Genomic DNA, 17,631 nt, shown 5'->3' on the forward strand with positions numbered 1-17,631 from the left:
CGTGTTTTTGGCATTTTGAGTTTTCTGTGTAAATTTTTTGTGTGTTTTCCAAAATGCGTTTTTGAAAATGAGTAAGTAAACGCGTGTTGGGTGTTTTGAAAAATTGAAAATGGAAAACGGGCTGAAAATGCCAAAGAGAACAGCCTCTTAGGGTCTGAAGAGTTAGGTCTGGTTCTTCAGGTGGTAGATCTGGATCTTGAGGGCACGAATCTAGGGGTATTTATAGGCTTTGATGTAACGTCTCGCTCCCACTTACCGGTATTACGAGTGAATAATCAATTGGATTGTTCACCCATCAACCAGATTCGGAAGGGTTGGACTATGTTTCAACAAGAAAAGCCTTAGGTGGGCACTATTCTTCGTCCTTCCTTTCGCTCTACTTGAAGAGTCGGATTCGAGATTTCGAAGCATTACAGCGGAAGGAACCCGAAACCTCAAGTGAGAGTTACTCTTCTTTAGGTTGTATTTTAGGTTGTATTGCTTAGTTCGGCTTTTACTCTTGAGCGAAATTTAATTTTTATTTTATTTGCTCAAAATTCCTTAGCTTGTACGCTTTTCGAGGAAAACCCATTTATTCAATTTCTATTCAGAAAATATCCAAAATCTCTCGAGTTTCCAAAATATTGGGTTATTTTTCCTACGCCTAAGGGAAATTCCTCACATATCTTTTTTTTCCAAACATTAGATTTTTTCGTTGAAATTGCCCAAAAATCCCATTATTTTGACAATTCCTTTGGGGCCCAAAATTTATTCCTAAATGGCCCAAAAACCTCAAATTTTCAGAATCTTAAAATTGGCTAGGGGGCCTACTGGTGTGCCTGGGGCCCGCACAGGGCCCAACGGTGCACTGGCAGGGTGTACTGGCCATGCATGCCGCGCGTCCGTTGCTGCCATTCCTTCACATTTTTTTCTTTTTTTTTTCCTTGGGCTTTTAAGCCCATTTTTTCTAGAATTAATGCATAATAAATATACATAAAAAAATCTCTATTTTTTTTACAAAATAAAGCTTACATAGCCCTCTTGATGCTTATACAACATAAATCAAAAATAAAAACACAAGTTCATGCTAAAGCCTCCAAAGCTTCAAGCTTCCAACATTCCCTTTCTTTTGACACATGAGAGACCTACAAGGTGAGGTAAAAACCTCATGAGCTACAATGCTCAGTAAGAGTGCAATGCAATGTAAAAATGAGTATAAAAATATTCATGTAATGCAAATGATGCATATGTGGTTAGTCTTCTTGCGCTCACACCCATCTTGGTTGAGACAATAACCTACCCTCTTTACCCATACTCTAGTCCTCCTTATAGCCAAAGGTCCACTAGTACTCAAATGCATATATGATTGCAAACATATGAAATCTCATATCACACACTTACAAAGCTTGCATGGCCACCCACCTATGGGGCCATCCCTTACCTTTTGGAGCTCTTTGGACTTGAAGCGGTCCTTCTAGTCTCCAATCCCCTTGCTTTCAACTTTCTTACTTAAAGGAAATCTTAAGAAAAATAAAGTGGCTAATCCACCACTCAAAGAGAAACTAAAAGAAAGAGAAACCATAACATGGAAAAATTCTTACCTTTTCTTTCTCCATTTTTCTTCATTTTTCTTTCAATTATTCTCTTTTCCTTTCTTCTTCCCTTTTCTTTCCTTATTGTTGGAAGACTTCTTCCAATTTCCTCTCTTGAAATTTCCTTTGTCTTGATATCTCAAAACTCAAGACCAAATTCTAGCCCTTGATTTTTTTTTTCTTTGGGAGAGAAATTCCCAACCATTAAAACTAGCACAATCCATGCCATTTGATCTTCTTAAATCTCAACCCTTGGATCACTTTTTCCTTTTCGAAAGACCCAATGTCTACCACATGGAGAAAACACAAACCATGTGCTTAAAGAAGATTTAATCCCATCCATGGATTTGTTTGGAGATTAAATCTCCACCATCCACCTCATTCTTCCCTTGGATTACTAAACCCATTTGGCAATCCATGCCCATTTGGAGACTCAAATCTCCACCCTTGGATCTTTTCCAATTTCAAGACTTAATCTCCACCCTTGGATCAAGTCTCACTTTCCCATAAAATATCCAATTTCTCAATTAATTAATTCTTGACTAATTTCAAGAATAACCTTTGAAAGACCATTTTCAACATTTTCCAATTTAAATAAATCTCCACATTTTCAGGAGGCTAATTTTCATTTTCAATTGGATTTTCTTTAATCACTCTAATCATTTCTCCCATAAATGCTAGAATGATTATTTCTCTTTTCTTTTGGATTTAAATAAATCCTTCAATTCTCTTGCACAAGAGCTTGCCAAGTGTCACTTTTAGAAACTAACTTGGCCCCCAATCTTCAATCCAAGCCATCCATGTGTCACCACCACACTTATTCACCATTTTAGGAAAACATAAATTAATTTTTCACCTAAATGAATTATAATTATTTTTTCCTCTTCAATAATGTAATTCCCTCATGGAATTATATACTCCAAATTACCAAAATGCCCTTAGTGAATTCTCAATCCCATTTATCTCCACACAAATGCACAAATGAGAGTGATTCACAACTATTCCCAATTCCAAGAGGAATTATTTTCCAAGCCACCCAATTACCCTTTATTGGGTTTCACTATCTAAATTTACCAAAATACCCCTTTCCTAGGGCACCATTATTCTCATATATCCACCTCTTCCTCAAGGGTGTTATATCCCACCCCCCTTGTAAGAATTTCGTCCTCGAAATTCATCTTTCATTCTTTTCTTCTTGAGACTATCCCTTTCTCAAGTCCATTCCTAATTCCAACACTTAGGAATTTCATAGCCTAGCCATTGCTCACCATTTCCTCGAGTTACCATTACTCGAGCCTCTGCTTAGGCTACTTGTCCTCTCACTCCTAAGGACACTTATTCTCTAGAACACTTTGGCCTTCTACCATATTCCACAATTGTTAGTTGGTCATAACACCCGACTACCACATCAAGAGGCTCCCATGGTTTCAATTTAAACCCATGTTGTCTCTCCTCTTGATGGGTTTCCATCTTCTTCTCAACATCATTCCATAGATAACTTTTCGTTTTCCATACCAAACCAAACCAAACCTGAAACACGGCAATGTCTATCCATCTTCACAACGACATTTCAACATTGATCTGTTGACAATGATTTTACGCCGTTTGCACAACGCAATGTTTCCCCTGCCAATCACACATGACCATGATTTTTATGCCGATCAAACATGACAACATTTCAGCATTGATCAATCACAACATTGTCACTTCTATTAGATATGATGACACTTACTCAGCTATGGATTCTGTCATCAAATCACCTACATCCATGGTTTAAATCGATTATCATGGCAACCTCTCATTAGCGATCGACTATAACCATGTTAGTACTGTATGAGAAGAAACCATCTAGCTCCCTTGACACAATCAACCATTCCTCATGGTCTCATACCTTGACCTACCGTTATGGTTTAAGCTTATACCCATACCTCATGGAGCAATTTCATGCTTCAGCCAAACTCATGCATTACCCAAATCAACACATCGAGTCTAACTACGCAATGCCATAACACTCTCTGAACTAGGGATTCTTTCCATGCTCAATGGAGATACTCAATCCCCATTTTTCTTTCTTGTTTGGCCTTTAATAACCATTAACTGGGTTACTGGCCCACATCTGCTTTCCCTTACTAGACAACCCCTCTTAAACTCTCTCTTACACTGTACCCAGTTCTTAGCATTACACAAAATCATGTCCAGTGGCGGATCCAGGGAGGAGCTGGCATGGGCTTCAGCCCGTGCTAGCCTTGCCCAAAACATTTATATAAATATATATATATATATATACCCACTGACCCTTAAATTAAAGCTCTAGCCCTCCCCTTAGATCCCCCCCTGATCATGTCTCACTCTAGGCTTTACTTGGGATGCAAAACCCAACGACAAGTGAGTAGTTTTTATCACTCACTATTTTGTTGCGGGACTGACCACGACCTTTGTCACCCCTATCGTGCATGCCACAAATCTTTGACCCTTGACCACCTGCACAATCGTTGTGTTGCCCTGTGCATTAGGCGAGCCAACACCCAGTCCTCATAACTGTGTTGCTCCCATACAATCACATCGGGGCCCAACACTAGCTCCTAGCAGTATGGCTCAGGTCTGTCACTAATTACATCACACTCGTAGTATGACTCCCGGCTTTCGGGTCCCACTTCCACTATCGTAAACCATCGTGGTTACTCCACCACCCTCGCAATAATCACTTTACCAAGTTCACCGGCCTGACTACAATTCCATTGGAACATTTTCAAATTCCATGATTTTTAACCATAGCCTCACCCTAAATGGGCATGAGATTTCATGACCATCTTATGTCAACTCAGCTTACAATTGACACCCAACCCATGGACTCTACCATGCATAATGGTTATCTTTATCCTTCTCGACAATACTATTACCACAATCGTGGCGACTCTCTTTCTAGGGTTGTGATATATTTAGTCTCATAGGTCGTTTCAACACTACGACCTCAATCCTGGATTAGCCATTTCCCCATAACCTTGCTATTTAAAGAATAGCTGACTAATCTTAAAGGAACTCTGATGTTCCTCCGATTCTTCCTATACCCTTCACCTCAATTGGATTCACATTATTCGGTTAGTAGCCACATTGGCTCTAATGCTACCATATCCCACTACTGCTTTCTTTCACAATCGTTAACATGGGGCTTAACCCTTAACGATGTCCCACACACTAGGGCATTCCTCTTAGCTGTATTACTCACAACTATCAGGCGATCTAATCATCACCCTAATCATGTCATTCATAGTTATCTGGTGATCTAGCTATCACCCAAATCCCAATCATGGACACCCAATCACATTTCCATGAATTTCTCATTCAAGCTCTCGATACCCATTGTCAAAACCTTAAGTTTTCCCTTAACCTTCGTCTAATCCACCCAATTAGATTTAGCTAAACTGTTAGGCTCATAACTAATACAACATCCATCAGGCACTACACTAGCCATCATCAACTCATTCCCAATTAGTTCACACTCATGGGAAATCACCCTAACCACATATGTGGAATTCACACTTCCACACCATGCTGTATGACCCATACTCCTTGAACACCCCCTCTCCTAGAACTACCGAGGAGGAGGTGCTACTGGAAAATAGATAAAATAAAACTCACAATAAATCTGAAATCTGGAATCATCAATAAATTTGACTAACTGAACACATCCTAACTGAGAACATCTCAATTGTACTGTAACAACTCTAAATTGTCATAAACGGAAACAATAAATACTGGCTAAAAAGGAAATCTCTCATCAAAACATATAAAAATACTCTAAAAATCTCAAGACATCTCCTAAACATCTTTTGTTCTTGAGTGGCTCCCTGTACACACTCTACTGCCTGACACTAATAGGCCCGACATCTGGAAGTGCCAGCTAGGACCTGGAATGGTGAAGAATATAAGGTTCGCCATAAGGTTCAACAAGTAATAACATGTGTTGTTGCCAAAATACAACAATCTATTTTTAATTGAGGAGAGACGCAAGAGTCTTGGGAGTCGTATCTTTGCTGATGAGAATCTGGACAAGCAATTGGATCTGATAAAGATCCAGATTTGATAGTCTGATAGGGCTGATGATCTGGTGGCCCAAAATGATCAGGTGACCTAAAATGATCAGGTGACCTAAAATGACCGAGTGGCCTTGGTGACCGAGTGACCTGAGGGTGACGAGTGGCCTTGACCGAGTGACCTGAGGATGACGAGTGGCCTTGGTGACCGAGTGACCTGAGGGTGACGAGTGGCCTTGATCGAGTGACCTGAGGATGACGAGTGGTCTCGGATGAACGAGTGATCTGAGGGCGATGAGTGGCCGTGACAGAGTGACCTTGATGACTGAGTGGCCTACAAAACAAGAGCACCGTTAGGACGCGGGTGGGGTCCCCGCGCAAACCCTCTGATGCTTAAGTCAGAATCGCGAGAGAAAATGAGGAAATTATACTTTTATTGCTCAAAAAAGCGTACCTCGTGATGAAAGTCGGGTCTTATATTTATAGTGGAGGAGAGAGAGAGATCTCGCGATATTCTCGGCGGGAATCTCGGGGCCCGTTTCGGAATTTTTGGGGCCCATTTACTTAGTCAAGAGGGCGGCCATGGGCTGGATCGTCACAATAGGTCACCCGGCAGGGTGTCGGGTGACCCCTCACACGGTCTTCACCCGAGTGGGGGTTATTCGGCCTAGCCGAGTGGACCCCACTCGGTTAGGCCGAGTGAGATGTGGGCCACTCGGCATGGCCGAGTGGCCCTCACTTGGCAGGGCCGAGTGGTCCCCCATTCGGCCGTGCCGAATGGGGGTCGCCGAGTGGTCTTGGCCACTCGGCTATGCCGGGTGGGGCAGGCCACTCGGCTATGTCGAGTGGTTTTCCCTCGGCTGGGCCAAGAGGGTCTTTTTTCTTTCCCCGATTTCGCTTTACCTGCCTCGTCTTTCCGGGTACATCAATTGCTCCTTGCTCTTTTAGTCGAGTAAAAGAGTACAAGGTTCCCGGAAATTGTAACGCGATTTTCTGCCTTCTTTGCTTTTCTTTGGCAGACCATTTATGCGCTTTTATTCTTCGTTTTCTGTATCTTTTTGGAAGCTTCGGTGTTTTTCACTTTTTGAGCCTCTATAAATAGGGGTTCAAGTCTTCATTCAATTCTCAAGCGTGTCACTTTCAAACTCAAATTCTCTCAGGTCTCGGCGCATTTTCTGGGCCACATCTCGTTTTCATCATTCGAAGGGTGAGATTGAGAGGCCACTCGGTCATGACCGAGTGGCCGTGCGTGCGACTGGAGGCTACTCGGTCATGACTGCTGCATCGCTCACCCTGCATTTATCACTTTTTATATTTTTCTTTCACTAATTTAGCTGATTTAGCAACTAATTATGTTCACAGATAGGATGAGGCGTTTAGACTAGCCAGTGCACGAGTGTGATTGTAGCAGAAAATTTATATGTAATTTTTTCGGGCAAGACCGGGTCGACTCACAGGGAGATTACTTATGATAGCTTGGGTTTTCAACCATTAAATGTACTACTGAGATGATGATAACTCTTTGTTCAAGCAACCTCCATACATGACATGGAGACTCTATGGTAAGAAGCTATCATAAATTAGTGTATAAATAATGTTTTGACAAAATAATTGCTCGGGGCTTGGGTATGTGAACGTTTCCAGGTCAAGCAGCCCCCATACATGGCATGGAGACTCTAAGTTAGGCGTACGAACCAATCCAAGCCTGAGGTTTTCGTTAATAACATTTCCCAAACTGCTTTTGCTTTTGTTACTTTGACATATGGAGTTCTGTTATATTGATTCATCAGTGGCTCTGGGCACCATCTTTGCCTTAACCCAAGAATCGAATTAGCCACACATCTTCATAGGAAGTGCACGACTAAAACTAATCTCTACAGATGAATACGAGATTCGTAAAGAAAATAAATTGAGACAACAGATAAGAACTTGGTAAACTACTGCTGTATTGATTACTGAAACGAACTACAACTTGAAGCAGAAATTAAGATGGACTTGTAATACAGAGCTCAGAATTAGCAAGAACAACTAGAGTAACTGAAGTGCTATTCGCAAAGAAAGAAATACAGACAAGAACAAAAGTAAGAGAAACAGACAAAAAGAAAAAAAGAAAACTCTCCACTTTCCAATGATCTTCTTCTTTTTTGTGTTGTTTTTCTTAGTATCTTCTGCCCTCGCCAACCTCTGATTCCAAAGAATGTTGGTCCCTTTTTAAGCTTATGGCGCATGGAAGTGGGGACCATTTGTTGAAAAGTTGTTCAAAAAGTTGGTTGAATTTACCTTAGAGCCACCGCGTGTATTTGCGCATGTCAGAATTTTTTGTTCGGCTGCTCATTCGAATGACTAGCAGAGATATTCGAATGCGTACTGAGTTTCTTTTGGCTGATCGGGTCATTCGAATGAATTTTAGTCCTATTCGAATGAATTTCATGCTTTACTGTTCCTTACACGGCGATTTTCTCGGTCATTCGAATGCAACAGTACTTTTATTCGAATGAATTTCTAATTTTTCTCTTGACTTCTTCATTGCATTCGGATGACTTGGGAAGCATTCGAATATGGAATTCCTTGGGTTGCTTCTTATTCGAATTACTCAGCCTTCATTCGAATAGATTTCCTTTCTTCTTCAACTTCATTCGAATGACTTGGCTTTTATTCGAATATGTCTTCACTGCTTCCAAACGACGTGCTCATCCGAATTTCTTCTCATGCTCGGCTCATTCGAATGACTTGGCTTTTATTCGAATATGTCTTCACTGCTTCCAAACGATGTGCTCATTTGAATTTCTTCTCATGCTCGGCTCATTCGAATGACTTGGCTTTTATTCGAATATGCACAATCTTATCTGGAGATCTTGATTTTTGTTACTTCTTATTCGAATTAGGCCAAGCTTATCCGAATACATACCCGATATCTTGCATATTCGAATGTCTGAATGATTTATTCGAATGTTTGAGCAGCTTTCTTCTGTTTTGCTCCATATTTGAATACCTTTGAAGACTCATTCGAATGGCTTTGACTTTTATTAGAACACCTTTATTTCTTGACTTTTTATTCCTCTTTCAATCATGCCTTTGGAGAGTATGAGTCATTCTTTCATCTCTTTTCCTTCTTTTGGGCTGCAACAAGCAATTCTGGAGATTTTAAGTCGATCAAATGGATTAGGAGGTAATAAAAACATAACAAATATTGCATTTTTTTAGCATCAATCAATGACCGAGTGGCTATGGCGAGTGACGAGTGGCCACTCGGTCATGATCGAGTGGCCTTGTTCTCGACTGACGGCTCAAATCTTCATTTCCTTGCCTACAGTTCCGGGTCCGACGGGTGTTCACCATCTGAAAACATCCACACAAGAAATCGTAAGACTAGCATTGTTAACGTGTGGCTTCTAACGATCTATCTAAAACAAATGAGTAAACTAAGCATACCACCATGTATCCGGAAAATTCCCAAATGCTATCATCAGTACTTAAGTTGCGCCTACCCAACCTTTGCCCAGTTTCATATGGTGTCCCTAATCCCAAAAGTTTCCCTAGGCACTAACCATTCTGGTCGTTCTAGTGTCTTTCAATTCTACTAATCTTAAGATTTATTGAGTCATACCTAAAGGAAATCCAATACCTTCATCCTCAATTAGATCCTGCAATCCCTTGAAAATCCCCAAAAATGGCCGCCTGATTTTCCAAAAGCCATTATTCCTAATTCTTAAAATCTCGGATTTGTATTTGAACATATTCCTCATTCCCCAAATATTTCAAAATCTAGATCCCCAATAATCGCTTAAACTTCTTCGTCACGTTTATTGGTAGGCCACGAGATTTCATCTAACAACAAATACACTTACATATCCTTATTCATTACTACTATCGTTCGTACATATAAACAAGCTGCCCTGCTGACGTGGATCCATTCCTGATATAGGGCAACATCTCCAAAGTTAGTCTCATTAAACCCAAATCAAAATTATAGGGCTCTGATACCAACTGTAACGCCCCAACCCCAAGATAGTATATAAGGTACTATAATATTTACACGGGCGTTAAGGAAATCCCATATACTACAGTAAGGATCGTAACCTGAAATGTTGGGACTTCCATAAAATAAACATTCACACACACAATTTATCAAGATAGCAGGGAAAGTAGACTTCATTCTCCACGAGACAAAATATTGTCAAAGTTAAGAGTACAAATCTTGTAACATACTACAACATCATAAGAGACGCCTAAACAAGATAACTACACTCGCGCCGCCTCTAGGCCTTCTCCCTTTGAGCCCGAGCCTGACAGATCTGGAACATTTGAATATTCCAGGGGTATGAACACCCGGGTTAGATCGTTAAATCTAAGTGAGGGTTAAAATAACTTCATGCGTGCAAATGCAAAATGCAGAGATGCATGCTCCAGGTGGATGTGACGCCAGGGTGTTGCAATCACCCCTGCCAACCTTATCATGTAACACAGCCTAACAACATGGCCAAGTGAAGACTCCCTTCACCCATGATATTCACAACTAGTCACAAGCCACACGTAGTGATGCATGAACAAATGGAAAGAAACATGCGTATCAAATGAAATAACATGATATGCGCATGCAATCACCGCCATCATGCTCAATAATATGCACAACATGTAAGAAATACAGTTTAGAAACCACTCACCGAAGCTTCCCACTTCTTGGTTGCACAAATTCACGGCCAAACGTCGCTCCAAGTGGACTGTTCTATAAAAACCGAGACCTTTTTGTATCCAAACCTAAAATAAGTTTAGATATATAAGTATCTACTAAAATTAGGAGTTTTCATGAAAAATTTCAAGCCAAGAAGACCTATAACGCGCCCACACGCGCTCCCACAAAGTCGGCCACGCGCCTGGACGCGCAGCTCTGTTGGGCGCGTGCGGCTCACGCGCCAGACGGACGTCCGACCCTGAAAATTAAAACGGGCATAACTCTCTCATTTTAACTCCGATTCGAGTGCCGTTTGAACCTACGGACTCCTCTTTCAACCCTCTACGTGGTTACAGAAAGAAGATGAGCTTACCTTGCAGTTTTGGTTACTGTTTTGCACGGATTTCAAGGGGCTCGTGCCTTCCAACGGCTTGCTTTCGGCTCCTACTCGGGCAGGGTTTCCTTCCCTTCTTTACAGCAGAGTTTCCCCTCCTTTATAAGCAACTTACCCCCCTTAATTTGGTGGCCAAAAACCCAACCCAAGGCATTCTTATATAGTGCCCTTAAATCCATAGGATTGTGACACTTGGCTTTCTAAGATGGTGACGCTTGGCACTTGAGATTTACACCCTAATTATTGCTTTCTTCCCATGGTGACAAGTGGCTCTTGAGATATGAGCCTTATCATGACATTTTTAACCCTTTAACGAATGAATTTTCGCCACATGTTATGGAGATTTGAGCCGTAATGATTGCTTTCATCCTACGGCGCCACGTGTCCTCGAGATATGAGCTTTCATTATTACTTTCTTCCTACTACGACATGTGTCCCTCAAGATGTGAGCCTTCATCATTGCTTCCATCCTACGGTGCCACGTGTCCCTCGAGATTGGTGTTTAATTATTACTTTTAATTTTCCATCCAAATTACGCCACGTGTCCATGTAATCATTTCTACCCATGTGTCTCCATCCATATGGTGACATGTGTCCATTAATTGAATTTAATTCGGGTTTGAAATCCACAGCCACTTTTGATATCGTTTTGGAATCCAAAGTTAGGTTTAAATGAACTTTGAAGTCCATTGCCCTTAAGTCCCCTAAAGATCCTTGAATCTCACAAATTCCCAAGTCTTTGAGAACCTAAAGAAAATCGGGAAATCGTTTAATTTATTAAATAGAAATAGATTACAAGTTTTAGGGTATTACATTCACCCCTCCTTAAAAGAAAATTTCGTCCTCGAAATTTATTCCATATTCTCTAATACATCAAAAAGATAAGGGTATTTCTGGCGCATCTCTTGTTCTCTTTCCCATGTGATGTCTTCAAGGTTGTGATGTCTCCATAACACTTTTACCAGCGGTATTGCTTTATTCCTCAGCACTTGCTCCTTTCGATCTAGAATTTCCACAGGTTCCTCTATAAATGACAAATTGTCTTGCAGCTCGACTACTTCTGCAGATGTCTGTTGAGATGGATCTGGCTCGAATTTCCTCAATTGAGATACATGAAAAACGTTGTGAATGTTAGATAGTGCTGGGGGTAAGGCCAATCTATATGCGACTGGTCCAACCCGTTCTAAAACTTCATATGGCCCGATGTGCTTCTTCCAGAATTGCTTGCCTCAAATCCTTATCTCTGGGCACGTAGACTCGATTTTGGAATCGAAGCACTCCATTCGAGAAATCAAAATCAGGATTCTTAACTCGCCCTTGGTCATCCACCCAAGACTTTATCCTCGAATCCTCAGAAGTAGCTTGCCGAATCTGTTCTAGAAGATGAGAGTGAATTGTTAGGCTAGCGACGTAAACAGACATTTCTTTAGGCATCACATTCACTGTCAACTGGCTAAAAGCCTCCACCAGTTCCCATTCCTGAGACATCAAACTGGCCATCAACATAGGCCCTTTCCTACTTAGTGCATCAGCCACTAAGTTTGCCTTCCCAGGATGGTACTGGATTGTACAGTCGTAATCCTTCAAAAATTCCATCCATCGCCGCTGCCTCATATTCAAGTCTTTCTGAGAGAACAGATACTTCAAGCTTTTATGATCCGTGAAGACCTCAAATTTCTCACCATACAAATAGTGCCGCCAGAGCTTCAAGGCAAACACCACCGCAGCTAATTCTAAATCATGCGTGGGATAATTTCGTTCATGTGGCTTTAACTGTCTAGATCCGTAAGCTATCACTTTCCCATATTGCATAAGGACACATCCCAATCCGTTTTTTGATGCATCAGTATATATCATGAATCCTCCTGACCCATTGGGCATTGACAAGATGGGTGCAGAAATCAACCTCCTTTTCAACTCATTGAAACTTTGCTCACAAGCTTCACTCCATTCGAATTTAACTCCCTTTTGGGTGAGTCGTGTGAGGGGCATAGCTATACGGGAAAATCCTTCCACAAATTTCCTATAGTAACCCGCTAGCCCTAAAAAGCTTTTTATTTCAGTCACCGTCTTAGGTGACCCCCAGCTTTTTATTGACTCGACTTTAGTGGGGTCCACTGCTATTCCATCCTCCGATATGACATGACCCAAGAAAGCTACCTTTCTCATCCAAAATTCGCATTTCGAAAATTTAGCATAAAGCTTATGTTTCTGAAGAGTCTCCAAAACAATCCTTAAATGTTGCTCATGTTCTTCCTCACTCTTTGAGTAAATCAAGATATCATCAATAAATACAATCACAAACTGATCCAGGTAAGATTTAAACACCCTATTCATTAGATCCATAAAAGCAGCAGGTGCATTGGTTAGCCCAAATGGCATTACCAAATACTCGTAGTGTCCATACCGTGATCTGAAAGCAGTTTTTGGAATGTCCTCTGCCCTAATTCTCAGTTGATAATATCCCGACCTCAAATCAATTTTAGAGAACACCCTCGCCCCTTGTAGCTGATCAAAGAGTTCATCAATCCTTGGCAACGGATACTTATTTTTGATGGTAACTTTGTTTAATTGGCGGTAATCTATACACATCCTTAAGCTCCCATCTTTCTTCTTTACAAATAATACTGGGGCTCCCCAAGGTGACACACTTGGCTGAATAAAACCCTTGTCTAAAAGGTCTTGGAGCTGACTTCTTAGCTCTTTTAGCTCTGCTGGGGCCATCCTATAAGGTGGTATAGATATCGGGTTTACCCCAGGTACAACTTTTATAGCAAATTCAATTTCCCGATGAGGGGGTAATCCTGGTAGGTCCTCTGGAAAAACTTGAGGAAATTCCTTTACCACAGGTATGTCACCTAATTCCCATTTCTTATTCTCAACCCCTTCGACACAAGCTAGATACCCATAAGCACCATTTTCCATCATTTTAATGGCCTTAAGCACAGTTATTCGCTTGATTTCCCCAATACTATCCTGACCTCGAAATTTCACCCAAGTTCCACACTCGTCTTGTAAGCTTACTACCTTTCTACGACAATCCACTTTGGCATTGTATTTAGATAGGAAATCCATCCCTAAGATTAGATCAAAATCTTGTATGTCCAGGGATATAAGCTCAATTGCCCACTCACCATTTCCAAATGAAATCTTCCCATCCTTATAACCCAAACGGGTTTCCATCTCTTTATTTAAAGGAGTGGCTATCACCATGGGGTAACTAAGTTCTTCCAACTCCAATTCTAAGCATCGTGTCAATGCATGAGATATGAATGAATGCGTGGATCCAGGATCTACCAGTACTTGTACCGAGGTATTAAGAAAGATCATCGTACCTTGAATTACTGCTGGATTTAAGGTCACATCTTCCTTTGACAGGTTGAATACGCGACCTTGGCGAAATCCTTGGCTCCCTTTATTTGCTCCCTGCTGACCTGGTCCCTTCCCTTGCGGACAATCCTTGGAAACATGGCCGGGTCGTTGACAATTGTAGCACACCCGTCCCTTCGTACATTCACGGATCATGTGGTCATTAGCTCCGCAATTATAGCACTTTGGGGTCTCTATCTTGCATGGCTTCCCTGAATGTGACTTCTGACATTTAGGGCAATTCTCTTTTTTCTTGAAATTTTTCCCTCGAGGTCCTAAGTTAGACCCTCTATCAAACTTCCTGTCTGTTGGGTTTTGGGATTCATTTCTCAAGGAGTTCATCCTCTCATGATTACTCTCCACAGTCTGGGCTTGAAAGACTACTTCTGCATACGTGCGTGGCCCGACAGAACTCAAGGCTTGTTGAATTTCCATTTTCAATCCTCCCAGGAATTTTTGAGCCTTGGCCTCCTCGTCCAAATTATAGATAGGCATATACTTAATGAGACGTGTGAACCTATCTTCATACTGGGCAACTGACATGCCCTCGGTCTGTCGCAGGTTCATGAACTCTCGGCTTTTCTCCATCTTCTTGCACAGAGGAAAGTACTTAGCATTGAAAAGTTCCTTAAATCGCGCCCATGAAACATTTGGCTCACCTTGCCCTTCAGGACTTCGTAAGGCCCTCTGCATCGTCTTCCACCATTGATCTGCCTCGTCTCGAAGTTGGAAAGTGGCACAACTAACCTTATCCTCCTCATCACAGCCAATGAAGTCAAAGATTTTCTCGATTTGTTCCACCCAATACTCGCTTTCGCAAGGATCGGCTCCTGCTTTCCCTCGAAAAATGGGTGGATTCAGTCGCTGAAATCGGTCGCTGATATCTGGACTTCGGGGATTGATATGCCCCGTTGGCTGTGTAGGTCGTGTCCCTTGCATGACGACAACCATGTTCTCAAGAATCCGCTCGACTCGGATCATCCGATCTCCATATTCTTGATTCCTCTCATGCGGTTGGCTACCCTGGGGTGCCTCTGTCCTTTCCTCCCGAACTTCATTTCCTTGCCTACAGTTCCGGGTCCGACGGGTGTTCACCATCTGAAAACATCCACACAAGAAATCGTAAGACTAGCATTGTTAACGTGTGGCTTCTAACGATCTATCTAAAACAAATGAGTAAACTAAGCATACCACCATGTATCCGGAAAATTCCCAAATGCTATCATCAGTACTTAAGTTGCGCCTACCCAACCTTTGCCCAGTTTCATATGGTGTCCCTAATCCCAAAAGTTTCCCTAGGCACTAACCATTCTGGTCGTTCTAGTGTCTTTCAATTCTACTAATCTTAAGATTTATTGAGTCATACCTAAAGGAAATCCAATACCTTCATCCTCAATTAGATCCTGCAATCCCTTGAAAATCCCCAAAAATGGCCGCCTGATTTTCCAAAAGCCATTATTCCTAATTCTTAAAATCTCGGATTTGTATTTGAACATATTCCTCATTCCCCAAATATTTCAAAATCTAGATCCCCAATAATCGCTTAAACTTCTTCGTCACGTTTATTGGTAGGCCACGAGATTTCATCTAACAACAAATACACTTACATATCCTTATTCATTACTACTATCGTTCGTACATATAAACAAGCTGCCCTGCTGACGTGGATCCATTCCTGATATAGGGCAACATCTCCAAAGTTAGTCTCATTAAACCCAAATCAAAATTATAGGGCTCTGATACCAACTGTAACGCCCCAACCCCAAGATAGTATATAAGGTACTATAATATTTACACGGGCGTTAAGGAAATCCCATATACTACAGTAAGGATCGTAACCTGAAATGTTGGGACTTCCATAAAATAAACATTCACACACACAATTTATCAAGATAGCAGGGAAAGTAGACTTCATTCTCCACGAGACAAAATATTGTCAAAGTTAAGAGTACAAATCTTGTAACATACTACAACATCATAAGAGACGCCTAAACAAGATAACTACACTCGCGCCGCCTCTAGGCCTTCTCCCTTTGAGCCCGAGCCTGACAGATCTGGAACATTTGAATATTCCAGGGGTATGAACACCCGGGTTAGATCGTTAAATCTAAGTGAGGGTTAAAATAACTTCATGCGTGCAAATGCAAAATGCAGAGATGCATGCTCCAGGTGGATGTGACGCCAGGGTGTTGCAATCACCCCTGCCAACCTTATCATGTAACACAGCCTAACAACATGGCCAAGTGAAGACTCCCTTCACCCATGATATTCACAACTAGTCACAAGCCACACGTAGTGATGCATGAACAAATGGAAAGAAACATGCGTATCAAATGAAATAACATGATATGCGCATGCAATCACCGCCATCATGCTCAATAATATGCACAACATGTAAGAAATACAGTTTAGAAACCACTCACCGAAGCTTCCCACTTCTTGGTTGCACAAATTCACGGCCAAACGTCGCTCCAAGTGGACTGTTCTATAAAAACCGAGACCTTTTTGTATCCAAACCTAAAATAAGTTTAGATATATAAGTATCTACTAAAATTAGGAGTTTTCATGAAAAATTTCAAGCCAAGAAGACCTATAACGCGCCCACACGCGCTCCCACAAAGTCGGCCACGCGCCTGGACGCGCAGCTCTGTTGGGCGCGTGCGGCTCACGCGCCAGACGGACGTCCGACCCTGAAAATTAAAACGGGCATAACTCTCTCATTTTAACTCCGATTCGAGTGCCGTTTGAACCTACGGACTCTTCTTTCAACCCTCTACGTGGTTACAGAAAGAAGATGAGCTTACCTTGCAGTTTTGGTTACTGTTTTGCACGGATTTCAAGGGGCTCGTGCCTTCCAACGGCTTGCTTTCGGCTCCTACTCGGGCAGGGTTTCCTTCCCTTCTTTACAGCAGAGTTTCCCCTCCTTTATAAGCAACTTACCCCCCTTAATTTGGTGGCCAAAAACCCAACCCAAGGCATTCTTATATAGTGCCCTTAAATCCATAGGATTGTGACACTTGGCTTTCTAAGATGGTGACGCTTGGCACTTGAGATTTACACCCTAATTATTGCTTTCTTCCCATGGTGACAAGTGGCTCTTGAGATATGAGCCTTATCATGACATTTTTAACCCTTTAACGAATGAATTTTCGCCACATGTTATGGAGATTTGAGCCGTAATGATTGCTTTCATCCTACGGCGCCACGTGTCCTCGAGATATGAGCTTTCATTATTACTTTCTTCCTACTACGACATGTGTCCCTCAAGATGTGAGCCTTCATCATTGCTTCCATCCTACGGTGCCACGTGTCCCTCGAGATTGGTGTTTAATTATTACTTTTAATTTTCCATCCAAATTACGCCACGTGTCCATGTAATCATTTCTACCCATGTGTCTCCATCCATATGGTGACATGTGTCCATTAATTGAATTTAATTCGGGTTTGAAATCCACAGCCACTTTTGATATCGTTTTGGAATCCAAAGTTAGGTTTAAATGAACTTTGAAGTCCATTACCCTTGAGTCCCCTAAAGATCCTTGAATCTCACAAATTCCCAAGTCTTTGAGAACCTAAAGAAAATCGGGAAAT

The 17,631-nt window shown here is 41.6% G+C and overlaps 1 long non-coding RNA gene across 3 annotated transcripts; it reads right to left on the reverse strand.

Moving 5' to 3' along the window:
* Positions 1-9,400: 9,400 nt before the first annotated feature.
* LOC127813365 (uncharacterized) lies at positions 9,401-16,974 on the reverse strand. Of its 3 annotated transcripts, none has more exons than XR_008026105.1 (3): positions 16,845-16,974; positions 16,464-16,557; positions 9,401-9,900 (listed from the first exon to the last, which is right to left on the reverse strand). It is a non-coding gene; the product is annotated as an uncharacterized LOC127813365 (long non-coding RNA). The 3 variants fall into 3 exon arrangements; XR_008026106.1 differs by lacking the exons at positions 16,464-16,557; positions 16,845-16,974 and adding exons at positions 10,270-10,363; positions 10,651-10,780; XR_008026104.1 differs by lacking the exon at positions 9,401-9,900 and adding an exon at positions 15,672-16,094.
* Positions 16,975-17,631: the final 657 nt, after the last annotated feature.

The sequence above is a fragment of the Diospyros lotus genome, chromosome 11 (genome assembly GCF_014633365.1).
Source record: "Diospyros lotus cultivar Yz01 chromosome 11, ASM1463336v1, whole genome shotgun sequence".
Lineage (NCBI taxonomy): Eukaryota > Viridiplantae > Streptophyta > Magnoliopsida > Ericales > Ebenaceae > Diospyros > Diospyros lotus.